Source organism: Staurois parvus, unplaced genomic scaffold (genome assembly GCF_062004578.1).
Source record: "Staurois parvus isolate SC_StPar_1 unplaced genomic scaffold, SC_StPar_1.0 ptg000445l, whole genome shotgun sequence".
Lineage (NCBI taxonomy): Eukaryota > Metazoa > Chordata > Amphibia > Anura > Ranidae > Staurois > Staurois parvus.
The window spans coordinates 3,232,193-3,257,925 of record NW_028318241.1 but is presented as its reverse complement, the minus strand read 5'-3'; the positions used below and the strand labels follow the sequence as shown (position 1 = coordinate 3,257,925).

Here is a 25,733-nt window from a genome sequence, read left to right as displayed (position 1 = left end):
AAGCTTGGAGACCCCTGGCCTAGGCGAATGACGTGCATTGGGGAGGGGGGGCATCCTAAAGAAAAAAAGTGCACTCTGTATGATTTCCCATTGAAGTTTATGGGACGCAATTTCCCATTGAAGTAAATGGGAGGCAGTGTGAGAACCCAGGCACCAGCATGCAATTTGTAGTCGCCATAACGTCCTGGCACCTGAGATTTGTCGAATTCTGACTAGGACAAATAGAGAGGATGATCTCCCCAGCAGGGACACAGATAGCAAATAAAACCTGACAGGGGATAAATGATATCTATTCTTATGTTTCCTCTACAATTCTACGTGACTAAGTGATAGTCGATAAATATTCATATACAGAGGCAAATACATTGGCAAGGCTTGGTCTAATGTTATGTAAACATAGGTCAGCATATATATTACAAATGAAGGCAACCATACACATGAGCAACAATTACTCTGCCTATCAACATTAGACCACAGAAAGCATTTTTCAGGCCAATATTTTTGGAAGAGAGGAGGTTTGCTGGGTCTTATTTACCCACCGACCACTTCATTTTTCCCCAAATCAGCATGGCACTGCACAGAAATGTATACTTGTCCAAAAATATGTGCAAACCAGTTTTTAGCGACCAGGTTCAAAATTGCAGTTAAAGTCCATTGTAATCATTGCAGTGCCATTTAAAAGACATTTTCTCACTTAAAGCAACATTAACCCCTTCACGCCTAAGGGTAAAACAAATCTAAATGCCTAAGCACAATTTTGCACCGTTGACATGAGTTAGTAAAACCGTACATATCATACAACTGCTTTGTACATCCAGGTGGATTATACCTTGTGTTTTTCAGGACAAATTGGGCTTTCATTTGGTGGTAAATGGTAATGGATATCTCCTGATTTTTTTTTATTATCAAAGGAAAACTGGCCCAAAATAGTAAAAAAAAAAATTTTTTTTTATTTAGCTGTGTGTTTCTTGTTATTATCATAACCAACCACCAAAGAACAACCCAAAATAAATTCTCCAGCTCTTGATGATCACAGCAATACCATATATGTGTATGTTATTTGTTGTTTGTACCTGTAGTATAGCCCAGAAACAATAGTGCGCATTTTGTTTTTGTCCTTTTTTTACCTAAAACATACTGACACCAATTTTTTTAAAATCTGGACATTTTACCTTGACCTTTGACCCTAACACTAACCCTGACAATGAACTAGATCAAACCTTGATCTAGGTATTTTTTCTTTATTTTTTATTTTATTTTTTTAATATTCATTTATTTTATTTTGTTTAAATATTTTTTTTCTCTCTATGCCAGGAGTTAGAGAGATATAATGTATCTCTCTTCTCCATTCATAGAGAGAGAAAAAAACAAGGGGGTCAGGCTGTACAGTGACTGATCATTGTGATAGCCAATCAGAGGCTATCACAGCAATCATGTGACCTGGAATCGGGAGTCCCGAGTCCCGATCGTTAGAACGGGACCTGGGGCTCTCAGTGACACCGCGGTCTTCGTGCTGGGAGCACGCTGTGCAACGCACTCCCAGCACAACGACAGGTATGCATATATGCGGCCCCATGGAAAAAAGCCCAGTTCCGTGAGGCCACATATTTGTGTTACGTCGGCGTCAAGGGGTTAAACCCAAAAGCAAACATTTAGTATATTTCAGCCTTCCAGTTCTTAGATGTGATGGCTGCATTAGTTTTCTTGCTTTATTTCCTTTATTTTTCCGAAGATCTGCACAGTTGGTGTGCTGTTTTTCAACAGTACAAACTGTTCTGTAGATGTAGCAGTTACAGGGTTTAGACAAACTATTTAACATGGACAGGGGTGCTTACGATGATCAGATTTTATTTATTCATGTAAAACCTTTATCCCAAAAGATAAAAAAAAATGCTGTAACTGTTTACAAAGTGTTAGCTGAAATTCAGCTTTCATTTCTAAGTGTATCTAATTCTGCTAATACATCTAACACTCCCCTCCCCCCAGATTAGCTATGCTTCAATCTAAAGGTGTCTGTGCTCCTTCATCCAGAATGGGGGCACTCTAATACAGGAGGGGTGTTACTGGCCACTTCATCAGGTGTAAACAGAGGGAAAAAGCCTAAGAAAAGAAATTCAATGCAGCCACAACATCTAATGATTTTAGATTTTTTTGTTTTAGCCACTTTCATTCTTACATAGCTAATTACCACATGCACTAATTAAAGGGAGTATTGTAGCCCCCAGACACTTCTCTATATCAGAAGTGTTACATTTTAAATGTACACCTCCTAACTAAGCTTAAATTCATTTTCACTGGAGTAAAGTGCATGTGCTTGCATACTAAGTATAATAGCTGTGGCATATTGCCTAATACATCATTAAACTAAATTAAGAGTACCTTTTTTTAATTAAAGTGTATCTCTAGCTGCTGTTTTTTTTAAGTTTGGTTAGAAGGATTAAATCCCCTCTCAAGTGTTAACAAGAATTTGCTAACAAGAATGATGTAAGAGTTTAAAAATGGCTGTTTTGTCATATAATATAACCTAAAGCATTTGGGGGACTCCAAAAGCTTTAATTAATTAATCTGGCATATGCTTTTGTTTTTAGTCACTGATCCATCATCGCTCACCCCTTTCAGTATCTGACAAGCCTGGCGCTGTCACCTTATTTTCTTTAATCTAGACCAGGGATCTCTAAACTTTCTGAACAAAGGGCTAGTTTACTCCCCTTCAGACTTTAAGGGGGCTAGACTATGGCCAGCATAAGTAGAGGATGCCCTGGCATCAATGGGAGTAAACAATGCCCCATCATTGGTATTAGTGGGAGAAATATTGCCCCATTGTTGATATCAAGGGAAGGAATAGTCCCCCATAAATTGGTGTCAGTGGGAAGTATAGTGCCCTGCCGTTGGTGTCAGTGGGAGGAATAGTACCCCATCATTGATGTCAGTGAGTGGAATAGTGCCCCATTGTTAATAATCGTGAGACGAAGTATGCCCCATTGTTGGTATCAGTGACAGGAAAAGTGCCCCATTGTTGGTATCAGTGACACGAATCATGCCCCATTGTTGGTATCAGTGAGAGGAATTATGCCCCACTGTTGGTATCAGTGACAAGAATTATGCCCCATTGTTGGTATCAGTGACAGGAAAAGTGCCCCATTGTTGGTATCAGTGACAAGAATTATGCCCCTTTGTTAGTATCAGTGACAGGAAAAGTGCCCCATTGTTGGTATCAGTGACAAGAATTATGCCCCATTGTTGGTATCAGTGAGAGGAATTATCCCCCATTGTTGGTATCAGTGAGAGGAATTATGCCCCATTGTTAATATCAGTGAGAGGAATTATGCCCCATTGTTGGTATCAGTGACAGGAAAAGTGCCCCATTGTTGGTATCAGTGACAAGAATTATGCCCCATTGTTGGGATCAGTGACAAGAATTATGCCCCATTGTTGGGATCAGTGACAAGAATTATGCCCCATTGTTGGGATCAGTGACAAGGCCGCAGTTTGGAGACCACTAATCTAGACTGTAAACTCAAGCAGTAAGATCTTTTTTTCTATGCAGTATGCAATTGCATGTTACTGGCATTTCCAGCAAGCCTGTGACCAATGACATTAAGCAAATTACATGTGCTTGACAAGCATAAAAATCCTCTCAAACAAACTCTCCCTGGTGCAAAACCATGCAGGCACTGAGCAGTAATTCACTCTGTAACTTTACAGCCAACAAAATCTGCATTTAACTTGCTTTGTCTGCTGGAACCTCTATTCCCGCTTGCTTCTCACCCCATCTGCAGCAATATAAATTTCCCCTGTGAAGACCTGCACTGATCTGCTCTGACTGTGTGTTTACCTGCAGGTGCCCCCAAATGCTGCAAGGAATTCACACTACCATGATAGGTGATTCACCTATGAAGAGACATGGACAAGTACAAAGTCTAAGGATAGTGGGCAGTGATTGACTTTCATCAGTTGTCCCTTGGCTCTCACTGGGGAATCCAAGATGGCTTCACCCATGGCACTGTAACAGCCCTTAACAGCTTGCTTGGAGTTCCAAGAGGAAAAGATCTTGAGACGTACACTTTAGGGTTAAAGGTTGACAAGCAAGTGCCAGTAGCATCAGTTTGAGATGTTTCTGAGACCATTCATAATTCATTGAGAGGTATATCTGACTCATAATTGACCTCTTCCGGAGGTGCATGTGACCTGCTTCAAGCAGGATTTGCATTCCCTAAGAATTGAAGTGAAACCTGTGCACACAAGTACTTAAAGCTCATGCACAACCTATTATACTTGTATGTAAAACCTGCTCTGAACAGGAGAAGATGGTGTTAAAATTCAAATTCTGCTTACTGACAACTGGATTATGTGGAAATGTGTGATACTGAGCCTTTAATTCTTAAAAAGCAAGAAATCACAACTTTCATCACACCCATCAACACCTCTGTACAGTCTACTAAAAACAACTTTTTCACTAGATTATAAAAAGGCCTCTCTTTGACAACTCGATTTTGTTCAGCATTAATTTATGAAAAAAAAAAACATTTGGAGTCGTTTTCATTCATAAATTACTATTATGTGAAAAAAAAGTCTTTTTTAAACACATTTTTAGTCAATTATCAACACGTAAAGCGGAACTCTCTCTATCAACATTGATTATTTTTAATCCTTATGCTGCTAGCATTAATAAACAGATAGGAAAGTACACCATATTTACTTTTTTAAACTTTTTTTTTATATCCCTTTAGTTACTTCCTGGTTTTCATGCCTAGGCAAATTATGTTATACATCCCAGAAGTCTTTAGGAGGGAAGGAGGGACTTTCTCAGCTTAACACACCCTCCCTGCTGAGCTAAGCACAGATGGCTTTCCAGATTCCAGGAAGTAAATAAATCTGCCCTTACTTAAGATGGCCACAGCCAGAAATGCCAGAAGGGTGTTTTTCAAAGAGATTTCTCAGCAAAATAAAGTATGAAAACATGAATGGATGGTGGAGATTGTTTTGAATATTAAAAATTAATTACTCCTATTTCACATTTGTGCGGGTGCGGGACCTGCACAAATGCCTGCAGCCACACCACTCACAGAGGAATGCGGGACCTGTGGACGGGTGCCATTAATTCTAAGGGCACGCCACCTGCACTGGAAATTGCAACTGTACTGGGAACCTTGGACCCCATGTGGGCTGCGATTTCCAAAGTAGTGCAGGAACTTCTTCCCTGCGTGTCCTGAGGCACGGGAGTCCATTCAAATGAATGATCTCTCGTGTCCACGCAAATCGAGGCCCACAGAGATGTGAACCAGGGCTTGAATAGTTATTTGGTTTATACTGCTCAGATGCAGTGTAGTTCTGCTTTACATACAGCATATCAAGTTATACATTTTTTCATATCAAATTCACACTTCCATCCAGTATTCACATTTTTTTAAACTAAATTTAATTAGAAAAATGTGTGAATCTTAGGAAAAAGTTGCATGAATCTTGTGTGAAAACATTTATTACAAGATCCCTTACTATTAGTATTATACTGGATGTATACAGCACCAACATTTTGCACAGAGCTCTACTATAGAGACAGTACAGTTACAATAAAACTCAAAACAATAAGGTTAGGAGGGCCCTGCTCATGACAACCTAAAATCTAATAGGGAGGACAAATGGTACAAAAAAGTAATCATGAGGGATGAGCTGATGGAGAAATGAAGAGCTCACTTATTGGGTGAATGCAGGATACGCTGTCTCAAAGAGAAGTGTTTTCAGGGATTGTTTAAAGGTGGACAGAGTAGGAGATATCCAGACAGATTGAGGCAGAGAGTTTCAGAGGAAGGGAGAGGCTCTGGAGAAGTCCTGGTGAGCATGGGAGAAGCAAACAAGGGAGCTAAAAAGCAAGATGTCTTGGGAGGAGAAAAGAGGATGGTTTGGGTGATATATTGAGACAGGATTGGTGATGAAGCTTTGGGCAGAGTTGTGAATGGCTTTGTATGTTGTTGTTGTTGTTGTTAGCATTTTGAATTCTATTTGTTTGGATTGGCAGAGACAGGTGGTGGACACTGAGTTGTTGGTAAGGTAGATGAGTCTAGCAGCAGTAGCATTCATGAGAGACTAAAAGAGGGATAGCCTTTGTGGAAATAGGATGAGAAGAGGATTGCAGTAGTCAGGGAGAGAGCTAACCAGAGAGTAAATGAGTAGCTTGGTGGTTTCATTGGTTAAGAAGGGGCATATTTTAGAGATGTTATGGAGGTGAAGTCTACAAGATTTGGATAATGGTTGGATTTGGGGCTGCAAGGACAGGTCAGAGTCCAGGATTACACCTAGTGCCCTGGCACGAAGGGAGGGACTTAGTAGTATTACTTAGCTTGATCAAAAAGTCAGGAGGAGCCTAGTTTTAGAAAAAATTGGTTTGAAGAAGTGGTGAGACATATATGTTGGTAAGTCTGTTAGTAAGTTAGTAATGCCAGAGCAGACAGAAGGAGTGAGGTGAGGAGTGGAGAGATAAGATTTGGGTGTCCTCAGTGAGATGGTATTGGAAGCTGTGGGAGGTTGTCAAGTGACCAAGAGAGGAGGTGTAGATATAGAATTAAAGGGAAACCCTACAGAAAGAAAAAGTGGGGAGAAGACCGCAGCACTGAAGGAACACTGTGATACCTAGGAAGAGAACCAGGAAAAAACTGAGTCTTGGTAGCCAAGGGAATGGAGTTTATTAAGGAAGAGCGGGTAGTCAACAGTATTAAAGGCAGCAGAAAGGTCTACTAGCAAGAGTATGGAGTAGTTATACCCATTTAGTTTTAATTAACTCCCGCTGCCCATTTAGTTTTAATTAACGCCCGCTTCCCTTAGCATTTTTTTTAAAGGTTCTAAATGTTGCATTCCTTTTATTTAATACCAATTGTAATACAATGCTTTGTACTTGAAACATAAGTCTATATCTGTATAAAAGAAAACTATAATAAATTCAATTGCCTGTTTAATCAATCTATTTATGAAAGTTCCCACAGCTGGCATGAATACATGCTTCTTCCATGAACAGGGGTGTGCATACCCACGCACCAAAGCCAATGGAAACAAACTAATTACCTAATCAATAGTTAGGATTTTTTATGAACAAAAATTGGGGATTTTGTATTCAAGTTTTCCTAAAGAGAGAGATCAAGCAAATATTGCCTCTTGTTCCTCAAAAGGCGTGCCATATGAGGGGGATTCCCCCCTCTAATATGTCACCAAAATCATATTGATGACTAGCTGAAGAAACAGATATCAGGGATTAAAAGATTGCAGAAACATGACAAATATAATAAGGAACTATTCCTATATCTTCATCATGGTATAATATATATCCATGAGAGATACAGAGTTATCATCCCCTTAAATTTCTCATTATATGCAGACTGCAATCAAGAATGGCAAGGTTGGATGTGATTGCTTACACATTAACATATGTTCACATCCACTATTTGTCAGAGCAGTCTAATCACAGCATCATTTCTTTAACCATTGCATGCCTATACGTCTGCATCCGATTTTGGAAGAGGCTAATTACCCAATTGGTCCCTGTCTAGAGACTGTTACTAAAAAACTATCTCTAAAAGGAAGGGGAGGGTTGGCTTTCTAGCTCTAAATACTGTGACTGCAGATTCACCTGTATCCATAGCTCCTATCGCCTCATTCCAAATAGGACTATGCATTGGTTGTCATCATGATGCAATCCCTTGATCTACTAACTGCTAAAACCAATGGCCACTACTCCGTACTCTTACTACTTGACCTCTCTGCGGCTTTTGATACGGTTGACCATCCCCTCCTCCTCAAAAAACTCCACTCTCTTGGCCTCAGAGACTCTGCTCTCTCCTGGTTCTCCTCCTACCTATCGCAGCGCTCCTTCAGTGTTACCTATACCGCTGCCTCCTCCTCTTTACTCCCTCTTTCTGTAGGAGTGCCTCAAGGATCTGTCCTTGGACCCCTTCTCTTCTCCATCTACACCTCCTCCCTTGGTCACTTGATAAACTCCCATGGATTTAAGTACCATCTCTATGCTGATGACAAACGAATCTATCTTTCCACCCCTCACCTCACCCCTTCAGTCTCCTCTCGCATTACTAACCTACTAAGTGACATATCGGCATGGATGTCACTCCACTTCCTCAAACTCAATCTTTCCAAAACTGAGCTCTTATTATTCCCCCCAGCCCGTGCCCCCTCCCCTGACTTCTCCATCAAGATCAATAACACAATCATCATTCCCTCCCCTCATGCCAGGGTACTAGGTGTACTCCTAGACTCCCATCTGTCCTTTCACCCCCAAATCCAATCACTGGTCAAATCTTGTAGACTTCACCTCCACAACATCTCCAATATACGCCCGTTCCTAACCTTCAAAAACCACTAAGCAAATTATTCACTCCCTTGTTATATCTCGCCTTGACTATTGCAACTCCCTCCTCATTGGCCTACCTCATCGCAGGCTATCCCCTCTTCAGTCTATCATGAATGCTGCTGCCAGACTTATCCACCTTACTAACCGTTCTGTATCTGCCACCCCTCTCTGCCAATCCCTTCACTGGCTTCCCATTGCCCAATGGATAAAATTCAAAACATTAACAATAACGTATAAAGCCATTTATAACTCTGCCCCAAATTACATCAACGATCTTGTCTCTAAATATCACCCAAACCGTACTCTCCACTCCTCGCAAGACCTCCTGCTCTCTAGCTCCCTTGTCTCCTCCTCCCATGCTTGTCTCCAGGACGTTTTGAGCTTCCCCCATCCTCTGGAACTCTCTACCCCAATTTATCAGCCTATCGCCTACTCTGCTCACTTTTAGGCGATCTCTGAAAACCTATCTCTTCAGGGAAGCCTATCCTGTCCTCAGCTAATAATGGAATCCTCTACTCTTCCAACCAGTCCATCCCCCACAGTTACTACCTTTTGTACCACTAGCCCCTCCCTCCTAGATTGTAAGCTCCAAGGAGCAGGGCACTCCTATCCCTCTTGTATTGAACTGTATTGTTGCTGTATTGTTTCCTGTTATATTGTAAAGTGCTGAGCAAACTGTTGGCGCTATATAAATCCTGTATAATAATAATTAGTATCAAAGAGGTATGAAAAATTGCTTGATCTCAATTCTCTAAACAAATATTAAAGTGCTCAAAATCATATCCAAAAGTAGGTGCTCCAACAAAAGAAAAAAACAAAAAAGGTAAATAAACTCAACTTGTTTCACTCCTACATTAGAGCTTCATCAGGAGATTTCAAAAATATTCTCACAGTGCACCCCATTATTGTGTCAAACAAAACAAAAGCACACGGTTCAAAGCTTGGACTGTTTGTATGGGCCTTCTATTTATATTCTCCAGATTCCAAGATAGCCGCCGCATCCAATGATGCAATTGCCTCATCACGATGCGTCCATGCGTCGTGTCATCATCTCATACCAACGCCGCGCATGCACTGTAGCTCTCAATAGTGCAATCTTGTGGAAAGCAAAGAGACCACAAAAGACAATACAAAGAGCTTTTTGAGAAACTAGAGGCAATATTTGCTCGGTCTCTCTCTTTAGGAAAACTTGAATACAAAATCCCCAATTTTTGTTTACAAAAATCCTAGCTATTGATAAGGTAATTAGTTTGTTTCCACTGGCTTTGGTGCGTGGGTAAAAGAGAAACCTGTAGAATACAATTTGTATTTAACCCTAGTTAGTTTTACCTTTAGTTAACTTTTTATCCCTTCCCTTTGTTTTTTTTCCATTGCACACTGTGTGCACAATTATTAGGCAAGTGAGTATTTTGACCAAATCATAATTTTTATGCATATTGTCCAACTCCACGCTGTATAAATGTGAATGCTTATTGGATTTAAGCATATCAGGTGATGTGTATTTGTGTAATCAGGGAGGGTATGGCCTAAGGAGATTAACACCCTGTCAAGGTGTGCATAATTATTAGGCAGCTTCTTTTCCCAGGGGTGTGGACATTTTTGAAAAAACTACTTGTCCAGGAACTAAATCGGTGCCCCAGTCTACTTGTCCCTCATGACAATCTAATTGCCCTGATAAAAAATAAATACATTTTAACCAAAACCATATTTAAATCTGCTTTAAGTAATGTCTGGGGCTTTTAAAAACAAAAGGGGCTTTAAAAAAATATGGCGACATTTAATATTTTTAACATTGACTGTTTAACTCCTCTTTCCCTCCCTGCCTGTCCCCAGGACCACACCCAGGGACTAGCTGGGAGGGAAGAGACCTTGCAGTGCAATGAGCACCGATTGGGTGCTTGTCAGGAAAGGGGAGTGTGGGCTTAGCTTTTATTCCTTTTTCTGCCAGAGCTGTTTTTTGCACACAATAAAAAGTAATTTAAGGCCCGAAGATTACACAAAACTCCAAAACATTATATATTTTCTGAAATCAGAGACTCTAGAGCAGTGGTTCTTAACCTTGTTGGAGGTACTGAACCCCACCAGTTTCATATGCGCATTCACCGAACCCTTCTTAATTGGAAAAATAAAATATGATTTTTAAAATTCAAAACATAGGTATATATTTAGGTATATATTTATACATAGGTGCACAAAATGAACAAAACCGTTAAGAACAAAGAACAAAACCATTAAAACATGATTTTCACACAAAAACATAATAATGAATATTTACTGCACGAATCATATGAGTCGGGTGTGGGTCTTCACCTCCGCCGAACCCGCGAGACTGACTCACCGAACCCCTGGGGTTCGATCGAACCCAGGTTAAGAACCACTGCTCTAGAGAATAAAACAGCGGTAGTTCCTTTTTTTTATGTCACACGATATTATCACAAAGGTCTAGGAAACCCAAAATATCAATAAAAAATACACTTAAGGTAATTTTATGAAGTTGCATTGAGTAAACAGATACCGAAAATGTCAAACGGAAACAAACTTTAGTATCCTATATTTTCTATAGGTGATGTTTTTAAAGCCCCTTATAGGTCATCAGTTTAGCGATACGTAGGTCTAGTGCTAGAATTATTGCTCTCATGCTGGCCTGCATGGCTATATCTATCGCATGTGTATCGCAATAGTCGTTTTCATGCGTAGGCGCCCTAGCGTGTGCTTTTACATTTGTACGTGCGTACACAGGTGGGGGTGGGGGCCCTTGAAAAATTTGGGGGGGTTATATGCATGGGTCTAACTTTAATTTTTAAAAAATAAGAAAAACATTTTTTTTTACTTAACTTTTTTTTTTAAATCACTTGGGGCACAAAAAGTCCCCTATGTGATAATTTTTGGGTAACAGGTTGTCTTTTTTGAGGCATCCTGGGTCTAAAAGACCCTGCATGTCTCCCCTGTGCTCCACTGAATGTAAGGCAGTGCACAATGCACTGCATTACATTCTTTCCCAGCCGCGATGATCAGGAATCTGCCAACGGGGACCCAAAAGTGATGTCACATTACTTCCGGGTCAGGACAAGAAGAAGAGGGGAGTGGATGTGTCCGTTCTCCTCCCTCCCCTATTCTTGGTGGCACCCACTGAACCGGTCCCAGGCCCGCAGATGGGCAAGCGGTGTCTGGGAGACATAGCGGGCAGGGGGGTGGAGGCCAGCAACATAATTGGATGTGTGGAAGCAATCAGGCGGCAGCCCTACCGCCTGAATGCTTCCACCTAACAGGCTAAAGATGAAAAAAAACTACCTGCCTGGTGCCTGGAACTACAAGCCTCGGGCGTCGGGCAGTATGAATTGAACATCCCTGTTTCCTCAGGCAAAATGGGCCAAAAAGAGATTTAACTGACTGAAAAGTCAAAAAAAGAGATTTAACTGACTGAAAAGTCAAAAATTGTAAAACGTCTTTCAGAAGGATGCAGCACTCTTGAAATTGCTAAAATATTGGCGCATTATCAAAGAACCATCAAACGTATTGTTGCAAATAGTCAACAGGGTCACAAGAAATGTGTTGAGAAAGAAAGACGCAACTGAGATTAACTGCCAAAGACTTGAGAAGAATCAAACGTGAAGCTACCAGGAACCCATTATCCTCCAGTGCTGTCATATTCCACAACTGTAACCTGCCTGGAATGCCCAGAAGTACAAAGTGTTCAGTGCTCAGAGACATGGCCAAGGTAAGGATGGCTGAAACCCGACCACCACTGAACAAGACACATAAGCTAAAACGTCAAGACTGGGCCAAAACATATCTGAAGAAAGATTTTTCAAAAGTTTTAGAGACTGATCAAATGAGAGTGACTCTTGACGGTCCAGATGGATGGGACCGTGGCTGGCTCAGTAATGGGCACAGAGCTCCACTTCGACTCAGACACCAGCAAGGTGGAGGTGGGGTACTGGTATTGGCTGGTATCATTAAAGATGAGGTCAAGATGGACTCAAAATCAACTCCCAAACCAACTGCCAATTTTGAGAAGACACTTTCTTCAAGCAGTGGTAAAGAAAAAAGTCTGCATCTTTCAAGAAGACCATGATATTTATGCCAGACAATGCTCCATCACATCCTTTGAAGTACTCCACTGCGTGGCTAGCCAGTAAAGGCCTTAAAGATGGATACATAATGACATGGCCCCCTTCCTCAACTGACATAAACCCTATTGAGAACTTGTAGGCCCTTCTTTAAAGGGAGATTTACGGTGAAGGAAAACAGTACACCTCTCTGAACAGTGTCTGGGTGGCTGTGGTTGCTGCTGCACAAAAAGTTGATCATCAACAGATCAAGAAACTGAGAGACTGCATGAATGGAAGGCTTATGACTGTTATTAAAAAGAAGGGTGGCTATATTAGTAACTGATTATTTTTTTTAAATGTCATAAATGTTTATTTGTACATTTTGCGTTGTTTGTTTTGTGCACACATATATATTCTCCTACAAAAGCCAAAACTTCACTTTTACTTTCTGAAATATTCAGGTTTGAGGTTTTCTAACATTTTGTATTGACCGAGAGCACTGTAGTTGTTCAATAATGAAAATAATCCTCAAAAATACAACTTGCCTAATAATTGTGCACACAGTGTATCTTAACTCTTAAACATTGTGCTTGCGTGTTTTTTTGACACTGAATAAAAAAGCTCCAGGGAAATGTTAACTAGAAGGAAATGGGTTAAAATCACTTTGGCTTGGAAGAGCTCATCCCTGAAGTTTACAGAACTTGGATTCTGCTTGATGGAATGATTTATGAAAAATGTCTGCAATTCTGAAAGATGAACTTTGGCTGGACTCTTACCCTCTCCCACCCCCCCAGCCACCCCTCTTGCTTTTTTTCCTTCTTTTTCCACTGTGTTATACTTTGTTTAGATTTGAACTCCATTAATACATTTTCTAAAGATCAAGATCCATGAAGATAACCTAGCTAGCTGGATTGTTAATATAATTCTTCTTACAAAACTCATCCTAGATATTAATACCTCTACCTAGCCCTCATATATTGCAAATAAAAATATGTATGTGTATATTTTTGTTTTATGTGTTGCTGTCATTCCTCACATTCACACTATGAAGAGTGATACTTATCATGCAGACCTATGTTGTGCAAGAGACCTTTTTATATTGTTTACTGACACTTTCTATGGTTTCCAATAGAAATAAAGAACTAAAATCAGTTGTGGTTAAGAGAATCTGGCATTAGTGTCAGTGTAATTCATATACTGTGCTGTAGGTGGGGCTTCCTGCCTGTACAATTGAAGACACAGTTACCTAGCTTCTGCATCACTACACCATTGAAGTGACAAGGACACACATACACACTGAGATTCCACATTATCAGTTCAGTTTCTGTTTGATTTAAATACCCAGTAAGGGTAGGTCTGGTGATATTTACTTTAATTTTTTTTTTATGTAAAGGATAAATCAATGATATTTAAAAGTTTATTGTTTAAAGTGGATGTCCAAGAAAGAATGAAAAATAAAATAGTCTACATAACATTGCAAGTGCTAAGTGATACAGGGTCTACCCAGGGCTTTTTTTCTCAGAGGAAAGGTGGTGGAACTCCCCCACCCAAACCTGGCCACGCCCCCATCAAACCCTAGGACCACCCCTTTAGAGAACAGGAATGCAAGTAAAATTTGGGAGGGGCTTCCGATGACATCATTTCCCGTACATACCATATAAGGGAAATGATGTCATCGGACCCCCGGCTGCCTCTTGCATGATCTGCATGAAACACATGCATAGATATAAAATGACTAATGTACTGACACCAGAAACACATGCATAGATATAAAATGACTAATGTACTGACACCAGAAACACATGCATAGATATAAAATGAATACCGTACTGACACCAGAAACACACGCATAGATATAAAATCAGTACCGTACTGACACCAGAAACACATGCATAGATATAAAATGACTAATGTACTGACACCAGAAACACATGCATAGATATAAAATCAGTACCGTACTGACACCAGAAACACACGCATAGATATAAAATCAGTACCGTACTGACACCAGAAACACATGCATAGATATAAAATCAGTACCGTACTGACACCAGAAACACACGCATAGATATAAAATCAGTACCGTACTGACACCAGGAACACATGCATAGATATAAAATCATGGCAGGCCGTTTGTAAACGTCCAGCATAGATATAAAATCAGTCTAGCATGCATGTGTACCCTGTCTGGTAGATGTGCCTGCTCCTACAGGCTCCCCTAGGGTTGCCACCTTTTCCTCCAAAAAATACCGTCCATCACTGAATTTATCTTTCCTGTTCCTCATGCACAGGAGGGGCGCTCTCGATCGGCGCCGCTGAGCGCTGAGCAATTGCGTTCTGAAATAGTTTAGGTGGGCTCAGGTGGGTGAGGATAGTTTAGGTGGGCTCAGATAGTTTAGGTGGGCACAGGTGGTTGGGATAGTTTAGGTGGGCACAGGCTGGGGAGAGAGTAAAAATTTAGAGCAATACATGATACTGCAGTCAGTGACAGGGAGCCGAGCGCAGCTTACCTACTCCAAGCTGTACGGCCCCTGCGTCCACGCTGTCACTGCCGTTGATGTCGCCGCGCCGCCCCCGATGTTTACACGCCGGCGGGGGGGGGGCGGTGAAGCGTGCATAGTGTCCTCGCCCATCGTCCGCGCCCCCGATGTTTACACGCTGGCGGTAGAGGGGGGGGGGGTGAAGCGTGCATGTCCCCGCTCACCGGCTGTGAGCAGCGGCAGTGACAGGTGCCGGGCACGCGCAAGCATGACATAAACAAGCCGCGTCCGGCACCTGTCACTTTCGCTGCTCTGCATAGCTTGTCAGCTCTGCAGAGGCAGTCGGTGAGCGGGGACAAGAAGAAAAAGGTGGCGGAACGCAGTACCGCCGCGTTCCGGCAGAAAGAAAGCCCTGGGTCTACCTCTGTACAAAGCTGCATTGTCACTGTGGAGCAAGAGGCTAGGTGTAAACTTTTTGGGTATACCTCCATTTCTTTGTTTCACTACACGGACCTTGACCCTGCAGTGTTAAAAGCAAACAGAAAAGAACAATTTCAGCTCTCTCTTGGTATTCTTAGGGCTCATGTACACGAGGAGTTTGGAAAACTCTTCTGCATGATGGAAACTGACTGCTGGAAAACATAGGTTAAAAAACGTCAGTTTAGCCGTGTTTGTATACAGCGTTTATGCGCGTTTATGTGCATTTGCGTTTAGAAGCGTTTTTAAAAGATAACCTCAGGAGACCTTCCCAAATTCCCAGAATGCACTGAAAAATAGTAAAAAATTTACTATTTCAGCCATTTTGAGAGGAATAGAGAGAGCAGTATGTGTTGAGATGACCTGTCTTTTCTGGTTGTATTCACTATGGATCCCATCATGAGCATAATGCGGCACGTTCTACCATTTTTTCCTTCATGTGAAACCTGGAACTGACTGTGCTGGTGTACCGGGTCCATTTGAATACATGGAAATGCTTTGCATGCATTTCTGATGATGAAACAAGGCTCTGGACAGCATCTGGACATGGAATAGTTAAAAAACACTTCTAAGCGCAAATGCTTATAAATGCGGTTAACCGCGTTTATAAGCGTTTGAAACACCGGTAAAATCTACTCCTGAACGCAAGTTTGGTGCGTTCAAAAAAATGACTGTAAACTCAACTGCCTGTAAATGACTGTAAATGACGATGTGTACATGGACACATAGGAAAACATTAGGGGGAGTTCAGGGGCTGCTGAAAAAAATGCTGAACAGCTCCTGACCGTCAGTTTATCAGCTGCAGTGTACATGAACCCTTAAAAAAACCCAGCAATTTTTGTAACATTTTTTCATGTCTATTAATCTCTGTATGAAGGCATTTAACAAAATATATAGGGCGTTCAATGTATATACATGTATTCTATACAAACAGCTAAAAATGTATCTATTGCAATAACTGTCCTTGAACCCAACTTCTAGTCATTCAGTCTTATTCATTGTACATGGGGGGGCTCCATCTCAGCGTATTTATCAAGCTGTGTACAGGGGAAGAATGGCCCATACAGAGGGATAGAACTTATTACCCAGATTTGGGATTGCAATTCAAGCGCTGTCATCACTAGGAAACAATACAAATGCCACAGCTCCTGTTCTGAAATGCAGTTTTCAACCCCATATGGTTCTTTTTCTAACCATACGGTGTACTATACTAAATTTAATGTTAATATAATACCCTAATGACTGATATGTCAGTGCAGATTAACCCCTGTTCAGCAAGTTTGCATTTATTCAGAGCAATTTGCTTATTATTATTTTTTGAATTTCCCTTTAACTTGTAAATTGTTTGAAATCAATGTGAATTTACTAAGCCTAATGTTGAATATGATCCCTTATAGCAGTGGTTCTCAACCTTTCTAACGCCGCGACCCCTTAATATAGTTCCTCATGTTGTGGTGACCCCCAACCATAAAATTATTTTCGTTGCTACTTCATAACTGTAATTTTGCAGTAGGAGGAATAGTGCCCCATCATTGGTATCAGTGGGAGGAATAGTGCCCCGTCATTGGTGTCAGTGGGAGGAATAGTGCCCCCTTCATTGGTGTCAGTGGGAGGAATAGTGCCCCGTCATTGGTGTCAGTGGGAGGAATAGTGCCCCGTCATTGGTGTCAGTGGGAGGAATAGTGCCCCGTCATTAGTGTCAGTGGGAGGAATAGTGCCTCGTCATTGGTATCAGTGGGAGGAATAGTGCCCCGTCATTGGTGTCAGTGGGAGGAATAGTGCCCCGTCATTGGTGTCAGTGGGAGGAATAGAGCCCCATCATTGGTGTCAGTGGGAGGAATAGTGCCCCATCATCGGTATCAGTGGGAGGAATAGTGTCCCATCATCGGTATCAGTGGGAGGAATAGTGCCCCATCATTGGTGTCAGTGGGAGGAATAGTGTCCCATCATTGGTGTCAGTGGGAGGAATAGTGCTCCATCATTGGTATCAGTGGGAGGAATAGTGCCCCATCATTGGTGTCAGTGGGAGGAATAGTGCCCCATCATTGGTGTCAGTGGGAGGAATAGTGCCCCATCATTGGTATCAGTGGGAGGAATAGTGTCCCATCATTGGTATCAGTGGGAGGAATAGTGCCCCGTCATTGGTGTCAGTGGGAGGAATAGTGCCCCCTTCATTGGTGTCAGTGGGAGGAATAGTGCCCCGTCATTGGTGTCAGTGGGAGGAATAGTGCCCCGTCATTGGTGTCAGTGGGAGGAATAGTGCCCCGTCATTGGTGTCAGTGGGAGGAATAGTGCCCCGTCATTAGTGTCAGTGGGAGGAATAGTGCCCCATCATTGGTGTCAGTGGGAGGAATAGTGCCTCATCATTGGTATCAGTGGGAGGAATAGTGCCTCATCATTGGTGTCAGTAGGAGGAATAGTGCCTCATCATTGGTGTCAGTAGGAGGAATAGTGCCTCATCATTGGTGTCAGTGGAAGGAATAGTGCTCCATCATTGGTATCAGTGGGAGGAATAGTGCCCCATCATTGGTGTCAGTGGGAGGAATAGTGCCCCATCATAGGTGTCAGTGGGAGGAGGAATAGTGTCCCATCATCGGTATCAATGGGAGGAATAGTGCCCCATCATTGGTATCAGTGGGAGGAATAGTGCCCCATCATTGGTGTCGGTGGGAGGAATAGTGCCCCATCATAGGTGTCAGTGGGAGGAGGAATAGTGCCCCATCATTGGTGTCAGTGGGGGGAGGAATAGTGCCCCATCATAGGTGTCAGTGGGGGGAGGAATAGTGCCCCATCATAGGTGTCAGTGGGGGGAGGAATAGTGCCCCATCCTTGGTGTCAGTGGGGGGAGGAATACTGCCCCATCCTTGGTGTCAGTGGGGGGAGGAATAGTGCCCCATCCTTGGTGTCAGTGGGGGGAGAAATAGTGCCCCATCCTTGGTGTCAGTGGGGGGAGGAATAGTGCCCCATCCTTGGTGTCAGTGGGGGGAGGAATAGTGCCCCATCCTTGGTGTCAGTGGGGGGAGGAATAGTGCCCCATCCTTGGTGTCAGTGGGGGGAGGAATACTGCCCCATCCTTGGTGTCAGTGGGGGGAGGAATTGTGCCCCATCGTTGGTGTCAGTGGGGGGAGGAATCGTGCCCCATCCTTGGTGTCAGTGGGGGAGGAATAGTGCCCCATCGTTGGTGTCATTTGGGGGAGGAATAGTGCCCCATCGTTGGTGTCAGTGGGAGGAATAGTGCCCCATTATTGGTATTAGTGACACCAATGATGGGGCACTATTCCCACTGACACCAAAGATACTTACCTTGCAGACCCCTGCTCCAGCCTGGGCTCGCTCGCTCCCTCCCTCTCCCATGGTACCGACACTTACCTGTCAGCTGTCTTCCTTCTCCGGCCGCTCTCCTCCTCTTCACTCGCTCGATCTTCGCGGTGCCGCTCGGCTCCTCCTCTCCAAGCTCCACCTCCTTGCCAGTGATTGGCCGCCTGTGTGCCTCTCCTGAGCTACAGTGCCGGCGGCCAATCACAGGCGAGGATTGATCTCGAGGTGTGTCCAGATGACAGGGGCGGCATGTCATCCCGCCCACACCTGGAGACGGCGGTGGCGGCGGCGGCGGCGAGGAGCGGTGTCTCGGTTCCTAAGACCATCGGAAATATGTGTTTTCCGATGGTCTTAGGCGACCCCTGTGGAAGCGTCGTTCGACCCCCAAAGGGGTCGCGATCCCCAGGTTGAGAACCGCTGCCTTATAGGAACTATAGGATAACAACATGAGAACTTATAACTATTTTTTTTTACTGTAGTCTTAGCCTCTAAGTAGAGAAAAGTCAGAAAGTCAGTGCATATAAAATCTTCTTTATTAAAAAACCCATAGGGACAAAGAGGATCGAAAATACAAAAAGATACTGACACGTTTCTGCCCTTATGGGCCTCAGTAGTACACTTTGAGTCTTAGTCTCTGCTGGGTAGTCTTTCTGCCATTCCTGACCAGGTAACACAGCAAGTTAGTTAAAATCCCTTTAAAGAACAATGTGTCCTCATTGGGAAATTTCCCTTTACTTCTAGTTTAAGTGACAGCTCTCAACTGCTGAATTTTCCTCTTCTATTCTGGTAGAGAGTGAGCAATAAAAATTGGTTGTATCTCTTCCCCTGGGAAAAAAAATTGCTCTTTGGAAATACTAATTTTACAGAATAAGTGTCAGAGCACCTTATACTTATATAATAAAAACAAGCCAATGAGTCTCCAGTGTGTGCGGGGGCACAACATTGCCCCAGCTACATCACCAACCTCATCTGCAGATATCAGCCAAATCGTCCCCTCCCCTACTCCCAAGACATCTTGCTCTCTAGCTCCCTGGATACCTCCTTCCATGCTCACCTCCAGGACTTTTCCAGAACCTCTACCATCCTCTGAATCTCCCTACCCCAATTGTCTCCTACCATGTCTACCTTTAGGCGATCCTTGAAAACTCATTTATTCAGGGAAGCCTACCACCTCTACCTCCAACAGATCATCCCCAGCAACTATCACCTTTTGTACCACCTCTTCCTTCCTTTAGATTGTAAGCTCCATGAGCAGAGCCCTCCTATTCCTTCTGTTCTGAACTGTATTGTAATCATACTGTCTCCCTTTATGTTGCAAAGAGCTGTGCAAGCAGTTGGCGCTATGTGAATCCTGTATATTAATAAAAATATTAGTGTCCCAAGTTTTATCCACTCCAAAAGAGAAATGCATGGTTCTCTCCTTATAGGGGTATATGTAGGCACAAAGTACAGTTTTAAACCAATTTTAAAATGAATAATTGGCATCTTTCCTTTATCATAAAGTAACATCATGATTTCTATTACTGTATGGGCAGTTCACTGTAACCTTTCCTGATTCCCATGAAAGAATGGAGTAGCACAACACTGTTCCCTCCCTTCTTTATTGAGTATAATCTGTAGTGACATTTAAGGTCAGGCATTCATCTAGCTAACTTAATTACGCTACTTTTGTTCTCTGAAATATCAAATTTTGTCAGTTGGCACATTACCATGTTTTCATTCTTCTAAACACAAGTCTTACTTTATATGTTTTCTTATAAAAAAAGGGTGGGTTCCACATCTGCATATTTATTATGAACTGCAATTTAATGATAACAAAGTTTAAAAATAATACAAATGTAAGCAATCTACAAATGATAACGAGCAACTCTACTCAATAAGGAATTTTCAATTTTGACTAGAGAGAGCTAAAAGTTTAATTTCTTGTAAAGTATTTATGTGGCATCCAGAAACCTGATAGTTTGTGTGACTGGTTGGGCCAAGACTTTTTTTTGCCCCAGCTACTACTGTCACTGATCTGTCACAAATCTTCATATATGTCCACCTATAATTTACAGGACACAGAAATAAAATTCTGTCTCATTCTGTATTATTGACTGGAATATATGGAAAATATACACTTACCAGCCACTTTATTAGGTAGACCTGTTCAATTGATTGGTAACACAAATTGCTAATCAGCCAATCACATGACAGCAACACAATGCATTTAGGCATTTAGACATGGTGAAGATGACTTGCTCAAGTTCAAAACAAGCATCAGAATGGGGACAAAAGGGGATTTAAGTGTCTTTGAACATGGCATGGTTGTTGGTGCTAGATGGGCTGGTCTGAGTATTTCAAAAACTGTTGATCTACTGGCATTTTCACGTACATCCATCTCTAAGATTTACAGTAGGAGGCAGTCATGTGGACTAAAATACCTTGTTGATGTCAGAGGAGAAAGGGCAGATTAGTTGCTGTGACATTCAGATGGTGGGGTCAGAATTAGGTGTAAACAACATGAAAGCATGGATCCATCCTGCCTTGTATCAATGGTTCAGGCTGGTGGTGGTGGCGTAATGGTGTGGGGGATATTTTCTTGGCACTAATAAGGTGTACATAATAAAGTAGCCAGTGATTATATATTAAGGCTGTCTTTTTTTTGATTGACTGAGCCTTTGATCTATGTTGTGGGGGATCCAGGATTTATCTGCAATGGCCTTTGATTTAAAGCTGAACTACTGTAAACTCCCCAATATACTCAGCTCTACCTTCCAGCAATGCAGTGGTTAAACTCCTCACTAGTCACTGTCATCTCCTCCTGGGTGCTGGGTTTTTGGCCTCTTAATTGCTCTGGAAAAGGGGGGGGGGTCACAACCACTGCCTTTTATGGATCTTAAAAAGGAATGTTGTATAAATCAGAATTATGAGACAAGAAAAGTGCTAAATATGGATACAAGTTACTACAAAAAAAAAAAGTTAAATGTTGAAGAGAATTTCATGCTGCTTTTTAAGTCACAATTTAAAAGCGCAAACCCTTTAGTATTCTCTGCTAGCTTAGATCTCAGATCACAGGACAAAGCTTCATAGCACACTGAAGCCAACAAATACCAACCATTCATCTTTTCTCACAGCAAACTCATTCTCCTCTGTTTATGCTTACCTTTCTGTCCACGGACATCCTATAATAAATCTCTAACCATGTCACATATACATAACAAAGCAGTTAATAAGGTGACTGGTTAGCCTCAGCTCATTAATCATTATGATGAAGGAAAGAACAAAATGCTTTTGCTGATGTGATATCTTCCAGATATTCAAACTGTTACAACTCAGATGTTTGGAAACTGGCCCTTACCGACGAAACAGGATCTGCAGTGTGGTCATAAGAGTGTTCCTGATCATGTTTTCACAGATTTACACTATACAATAAGACATGTTATTTATTTTCAGTACCTGTATCTGTGTAAATATATAATTCATGCAAACAATGGAAGGGTGAAAGAAGGGACAAGAGGAAAACTACAGAAATGTAAAGACTGCATAGGAGAGGGGTCTCCAAACTGCGGCCTGAGGACCAGAGGCCCTTTGCTACCCTTTATCTGTCCCTTGGGGCACTATTCCTCCCACTGAGACCAACAATAGGACAGTACTTCTTCCACTTAAACCAATGATAGGGCTCTACTCCTCCTACTGACCATCAACCCTGCGGCCATCTTTATTCTCACTGATGCTGGGGCCAGGACATTTTCTATCTTCACTAGCCCTAACCTGGCCCTCCTAAATTCTGAAGAACAGTACACTGGCCCTTTGTTTGAAAAGTTTGGGGACCTCTGGCATAGGGGAATCAATATACAGCAACACTGCCCAGTCATGGACAATACAACGAATACCCATGCTTGTTTAATTAAAGCCTATAAAGAAAAATGAAAAGAAAAAAAATGTGTAATAGACTGACACTACATGGTGCCTTTAGATGCTGAACTTCAGTGGGGCTCCAGATCAGCTTAAAGGAGAAGTATAACCAAAGCTATTTTGGCTATACTTCTCCTATCGATCACAGGAGTGCTGTTCATTCTACACTCCCATGACTTGTTTTTAGCCAACAGCAGGCTAAAGCCTGATGTCGGTTGACGTCACTCAGCCATCCAGGCTCTGAAAATATCCACCCAGAGGACTGCAACGGCAGTTGGCTCAGCCTGTCACCCGAGAGCCTGAGCCAGCCGCTCCCACCCCCTGCACAACCTGACACTCCAGTGTGTGGTGCAGGGGCACGTTCATTTCAGCAGGGAACAGACGCAGCATCAGGTCGATGCAGCACCCACCTAGGTGAGCTTAAATTTTTATTTTTTTCAAAAGCCGTACTTCTCTTTTAAGAATTCCCTTAACTCAGCATGCTGCTTTTGGGATAGCATCCCATAGAAATGTGTGGCAGAAAAGAAGATGTATATAAATTAGGTGAACTATAAGATTAAATAAACAGAAAAAAGTAAATAAAAAAAAATTGAACACAAAAAATTTATATATGAAAAATTATAAAAGATAGGACACAGGAATGTATAAAAGTGCCTGTAAAGTGTGCAAATGTTTCACCCGTGTAGCTATAACCAGTGGCACTGATCGAGCGGAAAAAAATGCAACAGGGTGTACAGAAGTCAATTGGTAGGTCGATTTCGGTGTATGACCGGGTTAAATATATCTATAAAAAAAAATAGAAATGAGAATGAGACAGCTAACTTGGTTGCACTGGAATGCTACCAATAATGTACACTGCAATGACGTACAATGACATGCGTTTTAGATGCTATAGTGTGTATAAAAACAAGGTTGAAAGCAAGCTTTTACAAAGCTTTAGCTGAGCTGTCAGCAAGCTTTTTAGCTCCAGTTTGGGAATGTTAAACAGAGATCTTAAAGTAGAACTAGATGCAAAACTTTTTTATAATTTTGGATAGAGCAAGGGCGGGGGGGGGGGGGGGGTTATAAAGCCTGTCAGATTTTTTTATCCAACATGGAAGTGAGAGGAAATCCCTGCAAATTAAGGAAATTCTTTGGGGACCCCCAGGTCACCAGAACTAGTGTACTCATTAGAAAATCTCCCCTCTATTAATTTTCTGGGGACAACCCGAAATTAGGGATTTTCTTTTACTTTCAATGATAATGGTAAAGAGGACAATAAGGGGGGGGGGGGACAGACAGCAATAAAACCTGACAGGGGATCTAATCCCTCTTCACTCTATCCAAAACAAAAAAAAAGTTTTGCCTGTAGTTATACTTTAATGGAAGTGCAGACTGTCAATTTAAACTAGCTACTAGCAGGCTTCAGTAAGCTTCAGCACTACTTAAGGCCTCCTTCAGGTGGCACCAGGGGCGGACTGACCATTTGGAAATTCGGGCACTGCCCGAGGGCCCGGGGTCAGTAAGGGGCCCCATGAGATGCCCCTGGTACCTTTTTCATAGGCTTTTTTGACACATGGGCCCCAAGATCCCCTATTGCCCGGGGGCCCCATGAGTTGTCAGTCCGCCCCTGGGTGGCACTTTAGCCAAATACAGTGGATTCCAGAACAAGAATCAGCAGATTTTTTGCAGCTAGAATGAAAGGCGCATGCGTATTGGCAGTCTGACAGTGTCCATCGCTATTCACATGTAGCCCCACACCAAGCGGTTACCTATGGTTAGGGACAGGTGTCCAAGCCTGGGCACATCTGACTGCATCAGCTGGGACACCTGTCCCTAACCATAGGTAACTACTTAGTGTGCAGCCACATACAAACAGTGCTAATTCTTGCTGCTGGAATCCATTGTATGCAGCTACATGGCCATGTGAAGGAAGTCTAAAACTTAAGCACTGCCATTAAGATCTCTGTTTACCGTTCCCAAAATGGAGTTAAAGGGTGCTTTAAAGGCTTCAAGAAAGCTGCTTGAAATTTGCTGAAATCTTTGCAAAATCTAGCTGAAAAAATAAAAATAAAGTAAATCAAATAAAATTTGTTCACAGAACCCTTACAGTGTCATTAAACCCACGTCATTAAAAGCTATCAATAAATGCTGTATTACATGCTGTTCATACTCACTAAGTCACTAAGGAATTCACTTTCTGTATTGTACAAAAAACCTGGTTGATCCTGCTGTTCTCTGTCTCACCCTCCTGTCCATGTCCCCACCACAGTTGGGGTTTTTGCAGAGCAGTGTTGGCTGTTAATGCACATGTCCAGTTTTCTAGCCTCAGCATTTCCTCCCTATCACAGCCTATATGACTATAGAGTCACACATGTGGGTGTATACACAGTGGTAAATAACAGCTCACCCCCTCTCTCCTCCTCCATGTCTATTATCCAGCTAAAAACAAAGGAGGCAGGATATTACATGTAGATTGATGGAGGCTTCACCTTTCTGTTATTCTAAGACACAGGCTGGAGGGGCATGTCACAGCCTGTGACTGGCAGAAATCTGCCCATGCCATGTTCTTACCAAAAAATAATAAAGATTTTTTTTATATATATATATTTGCTTGATTATTTACAACAGTTTATTGATAATTATTTATTAATTATTTATTTTACTCTGTATCCCAAACTCTGTTTTTTTTTTTTTAACATGTCAACAGCAGCAGAGGACTAGAAGCTCCCCCTGCCAGTGTTTCCCTTTAGAAAGGCTGTCATTTTGACGCAATTGTCAAGCGCCAAAAGCGTGCTGAGATTGTGGCAAAGCACATGTGAGAAAATTGATTGTCACCCAAAAAGGTGCATCAGTTTCATTTGCGTGATAAAAGTGCATAGGGCAGCCCATTCACTTGAATGGTCTACCCTATGTGCGACACACAGAAAGGCGTGTAAATTGTGCCAAAAAATTATATGAGATGTGCACAGGCTTTTAGATTGAATAGAAATTGGCAGCTCAATGCACTCCAAACATAGAAAAACATATCACCGAAGACTGTATTCCAATGCAATATAACCCAGTGTAACGATGAGAACAGACTGTCAAAAACAATGGGCTTTCTGATGTTCATGCATTTTGCCTACATTGGAAAAGTGCAGCAAAATGAAAGACAGCGTGTCTGGTGTGAAAAAG

General features: G+C 42.1%; 1 protein-coding gene and 2 long non-coding RNA genes across 8 annotated transcripts in view; 2 read left to right on the top strand and 1 right to left on the bottom strand.

Moving 5' to 3' along the window:
- LOC149453632 (uncharacterized) overlaps positions 1 to 4,486 on the top strand; it is a 28,596-nt gene extending 24,110 nt beyond the window's left edge. Inside the window, exon 2 of the long non-coding RNA XR_016314421.1 lies at positions 3,842 to 4,486. This is a non-coding gene — a long non-coding RNA (uncharacterized LOC149453632). The remainder of the gene's footprint in view (positions 1 to 3,841) is intronic.
- The window catches only part of LOC149453630 (3',5'-cyclic-AMP phosphodiesterase 4D), a 1,049,085-nt gene that overhangs the window by 373,896 nt on the left and 649,456 nt on the right, over positions 1 to 25,733 (bottom strand). The window lies entirely within an intron of this gene.
- Positions 1 to 25,733, top strand: part of LOC149453631 (uncharacterized) — a 144,977-nt gene that overhangs the window by 38,349 nt on the left and 80,895 nt on the right. The window contains exon 1 of one of the 3 annotated variants that reach the window (XR_016314419.1): positions 22,869 to 22,991. The exons of 1 other annotated variant lie outside the window; for it this stretch is intronic. This is a non-coding gene — a long non-coding RNA (uncharacterized LOC149453631). Of the gene's footprint in view, positions 1 to 22,868; positions 22,992 to 25,733 lie in introns of those variants that run through there. One more of the 3 variants, XR_016314418.1, reaches the window with a different exon arrangement.